Below are 6,000 nucleotides of genomic sequence, written 5' to 3'. Positions count from 1 at the left end.
GGTTCTTTACGTGGTATCAGAGCCTCGCCGCCCCCTACTTTCTCTTGTGGAATTTCTTAGCACAGGTAGGCTGGGCCTGTTGCATCATCCACTCTTCAAGCCCAATGGGCTCTTGTGTAAGGGGGCGTGTTGAGATATATAGTCCCACATTGGTTGCATGTGCAACTAATGTGGAGTTTATAAGATCTTGGGCCCTCCCACCCTTTGAGCTAGCTTTTGGGGTGGTGTATCCCAAGGTTCTTTACATCTTAGTCTCTACAGTTTTTACTTATTTGAGTTTTGGTTCTTATAGTATATTTTTTTCCTGGTTTTTAGTCTCTGTAGTTTCTATTCATCAGAAGTAAATGATCCTTATTTTCCATGGAGAATTATTCCCTTTAGTTTAATTCATTAATGTATTAATTATGAAGATACCAAAACTTAGTGGTAGAAATTATAGACACCTAAACCAAAAAATACAAAAGGCACCAAAACCCAAATGAGTGACAACTATTGGAACCAAAATCTACCTTATACTTATTTTTTCAATATGGTTGTTGATGATGGGGTTCGTAGTTATGCTCTTATATTTGACCATTATTTCTGTTTTACTTTATAAATATATATGCTGAAATAATTCTAACTTAGTATGTATTTCCTTTACCATTCAGCGATTCTTGGTAATGCCATCATAATTTTTATAACTCACGCTTTTATATATATATAATTTTTTTAACCTGTATATGGTTACAAGTATAATTTTTTTGATAAAAATGTATTGGTGTCGAATTGCAATTGTAATTACAATATAATGCTATCATAAGAAACCAAATTAATTTTATTCGTAAATTGACAATTGCAGTTAGGAATGGCCAGTGCGTTGTCTAACCAACTCACGACATAGGTGCACAAGTACCGCATAACCTCAACAAAAAGTCCCGTGCGCTGAAAATCATCAAGGAATAGTAAAAAACATTCTGGCACAAAACTGGAGGCAGTATACACAAACAACAACCCCTCCAAGATACGCATGATCAGCGTGCGCGTGGACATAATACGTTGCGCCTCAGTAGTGTTATGCCGAGAATAGTCATCGTATGCCTTATGTAAAAAACGTAGATTCAACCCCCTCCATATAAATCTCGCATTGTGGCTGACACAAGTTCAAGGTATAGATGTATCAGCTACCGCCAATTATGTTGTCCAGTCCGACCAGAGATGACTTAACCATCCGCTGGCAAACCTCACAAATGGTGTACATCCTCCAAAGTAATGGTTATCTCACAGTGGTCCATATGAAACGTCTACGTCTCAGGCTGGTAACAGTCCACCAGAGCAAAAATAAACGCATGATCAATTTGAAACAATAAAAATAGGTGAAGTATGCAAATTATTACTATTAAAACATGTGAACCAGGTGTAATCACATCGTGGTTGCACAGTCGCGCAACATGAAAGAAACCTACCTGCCTCAAGTATGGATGAATATCCTCAGGTATGTGCATAGGATTGTGTGTGGCTGCCATCTTGACATTAAGTCACTGATCCTTTGCACCATTCCACACGTATGTGGATATGTGCTTCTCTTGTAATGTCAGGAAAGAAGGATCAATGGGTCGAGGTGTAATCACTCTACAAGGAAAGTCTAGGGAGCTTGGAATTGTGGGGTTGTGGTCCTCATGGGGCGGTGAACCACGCAGTGAATCAGGCGGTGAACTAGACGGGGATGCCATAAATTTATTATAAAAAAATTAAATAATTATTAGTATAGCGAAAACAACAAAAATATCTCAAACCTTATATATGTTACAATCCTAAATTATTTAGCATTAAAATTAATTATTTACAACATTAGATTAAAAATATTAATTAATTAACATTGAAATTAAATATTTAACATATTGCATTAAAAATATTTTATAATTAACATTATAAAAAATCAAATCAAAATTAAATTCCTTTTTATTGACTTAATTTAAAATATAAAAAAATTACCAAATTAAAAATATCAATTCTCCAATACTTTACATATATTAAATAATTTAACAAACATTAAACATGTCATCTAATCTACGATTTCAAGTCCTAAAATAAGTGACATTAAAATAAAAATAATAATAACCTAATTATTAATTAAAATAATTAACTATCCTAAAATTTACTTATACTAATTCATGTAATACATATTAAAAATTTCATCTATCTTAGGATTTTTTATATTAATACATGCCAATAATAGCAATATTAAAAAATAAAACTAACATAATTACTAATTAAAATAATTAACTATCGTAAAATTTACATATAATATTCATGTAATAAATATTATACATTTAATCTATCTTAGGATTTTTTATATTAATAGATGCCAATAATAACAATATTAAAAAATAAATACTAACCTAATCACTAATTAAAATAATTAACTATCCTAAAATTTACATATGCCATTCATGTAATAAATATTAAATATGTCATCTATCCTAGGAATTTTTATATTAATACATGCAAGTGATAACAATGTTGAAAATTAAATACTAACCTAATTATTAATTAAAATAATTAACTATCCTAAAATTTACTTGTACTGTTCATGTAATAAATATTAAACATGTTATCTATCCTAGAATTTTTTATATTAATATACGCTAATAATAACAATAATACAAAATAAATACTAACCTTCAAAAGATTTTCCACAATTAGATAGAGGAATTTCGTAGAGAGAGACAATTTGTAGAGAGAGTGAAAATGTTGAGAGTGATGGGTGATGGGGTTTATATAGGGGTGATTTGCACATAACTCGTTAGCCTGTGTCGCACGATACATTCATGTGTGCCATGTGTCACACATGACTCTGCTGAGTGTACGGTGTACACTAAACTCGGTCAGCAGCCTAGCGAGATATGCAGGGTGCTAACACATGGAAAAAGTACACCTAATCTCGGTTGGCAGCCTAGCAAAATTGGCCAGGTGGACAATATTTTGCAGATGTGGCAGTCTGCCACTTTGACCACTAATCTTGGTAGACTGCTGGCCGAGATTTGTGGCCTACAAGACACTACCACATTTCCAATCAAGACTCGGTGGTTGGTGTAGCGCGAATGTGATGTGGCATTTTGGAAAATTTTCACTAGAACATGGCATTATGATAAATAGTACTCCAAACAGTGGCAAAAAGGTCAATGTCCCATCTTTCTAATGTTAAAATCATTGAACATTTGTCAGGGTATGACCCGCACGTCCAATCATTGCGTTGCATGGCAATTTAATTCTATCAAAGGCTTCAATGGTTATTGTGCAAGAATTGGACAGATGAGAGCATATCTTTCTTGGATTTGGATTCTCTCATGTGAAAAAGTGATCATGTGATTATGTTATTTGGTCACAACTGCTCATTGATGATGAGATAAGAGAGAGAAAAGTGTATGATTTTTAAATGAGTGGTTGTGATCAAATAACATGACCACTTTTCAACATAAGATGATCCAAATCCATCTTTCTTACTGCGAGAGTATCAAATCATTTACTAGAAATATGATTTAAGTGAGAATAATCATGAAAGGAAGGATAAAATAATAAAAGTCATTTATACTACTTTTTTTTCTAAATTTAGTAAAAAATATACTACTAGGGAAATATAGAAGAAATTTCCCACCTATATATGAGCAAGAATCATATTTCCACATGGGATATTTGGTAAGAGAATTATTTTTAGATGTCTGGGAAAGTAAGGGTGGGTTTCTTAGAATCCCATGTTTGATAACACATGGGAGAAATATTTTCTAGAAAAGTTATTTTCTCGGGATTCTATTTTGTGTGTATTTTTTAAACCAAAATACCACCCAAAAAATATCATCCAAAGGGTGATATTTCAAGAATCCCAGACGATGGGAAAATATAGAATAATTTTTAGACAAAAATAAACAAAAATAGTATTAGGAAAATTAACCCAACATTCCCGAAAAACTTAATTTCCCGTCATATTCCTGGATAAAATAAAATTCTCATCTACCAAACACCCCATAAGATGCTGTTACGAGTAGGGGTGTAAATGGGTTAGGCCGGCCTACAGGGGCCTACGACCTAGCCTATATTAGGCAAGATTTGACCTATTACAAATAGTAAAATAGAACAAGCCTAGACTTTTAAAAAAATCTATTTAGAAAACAGACCATAGGCTTTTTTGTACATGTTGGGCCTATAAGCCTACAGGCCGACCTATATCATATTATTTATTTTAAATAAAATAATGATTTTAGTAATTTTAAATAATAAAATATTATTATTTTAGTTATTCTTTTAATTGTTGAATGTTTAATAAGCTTAAACAGGTTAACAGGCCTAGGTCAAAACTTTTATTTTTTAAATATAGGTCATGTCAGACTTGTAATTTGGGGTCTACACAGACTAACAGGCTAGGACAAACGCAATGAATTTTAGACAGGCCTGACCTATTTAAACCAAAACCTAGTCTATTTACACCCCTAGTTACGGGCACCTCTACCAAAAGGCAAACTATGGAATATTTCCTTCTATTGTAGATATATGCCAAATATGTCTGGCAAATTCAACAACAGAAAAACTTGCATTATTCAAAGAGTTTTGTAACTCTCATGTCACTACAAAATTTTAGAGTATCCCGCTGACACAAAAATATGGTGGGATCTACCATATTTAAAAAAAAAAATGCTGCTAAGTATGCGACATGAGAAAATCACTTCTGCTGTGATATATGTGATTTTCCCTTATTCAAAATACCTCAAACACGAATTTTATTTAAGTGGCATCGATTATCATACTTATTAATTCTCATTTTCAGTTTTTCCCCATCTATTTATCATAAAGAGTTTGTTCTTAAATTTTTGTGGATATTTTATTAACCAACTGCCGGCACAAAATTTGGAAATTAGTACTAAAGGCCAACACTTTTTTCCCAATCAACTTAATGGCATAGCTGGTAAAATGAATCAAAAGGAAAATATTTTTAAACATATCAAATTTTAGACAAACTATAATCAATTGGTCTAAAATATAAATGCCGCAAAGCCACTAGGATTGATATAGTCATAAATTTTTTGAATAGTTTGTATCTTTACATGTTCGATTCGTATCATTGTGTAAAAAAAAAAAGCACCATAACAATATAATTAGAGTTTAATTTTTTTTGTCTTTTCTCCTATAATTTAAAATAACATCATTTTTCAACGAAGAGATATAAATTTTTTCCAATAATCGAAAAAATATTAATTATATATATATATATATATCTATATATATATATATATATATCTATATATATATATATATATATATGGCTTTAATATTTCTTCAGTGAAGGTAAATAAGTTATCTACATTCACTCCCAAAATGAAATCGTTTTGAATTGAAAGATTCAAAATTTATAGTGAGAAAGACTATTACAACACTGAAATAAATTATAATTACAAAAATGCATTGATTTTCATCCCAAAAACGACGTCGTTTTGTGCTCAATATAAGATAACTTATTTACATTGACTGTAGAAAAAAATGAATCTTATATATATATATATATATATATATATATATGTATGTATATATGAAAAATGTATTTCTATAGCTAGTTTAGATAACATTATCTACAACTACCCCTTTTTAACAAAATTTGACCAGTAAAACATAGTTATAACAATAAAACTGTTCTTTTTTTCTCTCCTCAGACATTGTCGGCTGACGTGAAGGAAAGAGAAAATGCAATTTTTATGTCTTATAGTCAGACTTAGTTAAAAAAGGATAGCTGTAGAAATGTTTAACCCTCTCTATATGTATATTTATAGCATATTTATATGGCTTATTCGATCGATAATGAAATTTATATGAAAATCCTAGAAGGATTTAAAACTCTTGGAGCATATAAGAATTCCCGAGAAATTTGTTGAATAAAGCTTCAAATATCATTAAATGAATTAAAGAAATAAAGGCATATGTGGTATAGTCGCCTTGATAAAATATTTATTAGTTGATTTATAATTTAAAGAG

This window comes from Gastrolobium bilobum, unplaced genomic scaffold, assembly GCF_033153095.1.
Source record: "Gastrolobium bilobum isolate Gb01-03AN ecotype WA unplaced genomic scaffold, APGP_CSIRO_Gbil_v1 utg2134, whole genome shotgun sequence".
Taxonomy (NCBI): domain Eukaryota; kingdom Viridiplantae; phylum Streptophyta; class Magnoliopsida; order Fabales; family Fabaceae; genus Gastrolobium; species Gastrolobium bilobum.
Note: the sequence above shows the minus strand (reverse complement) of the source record.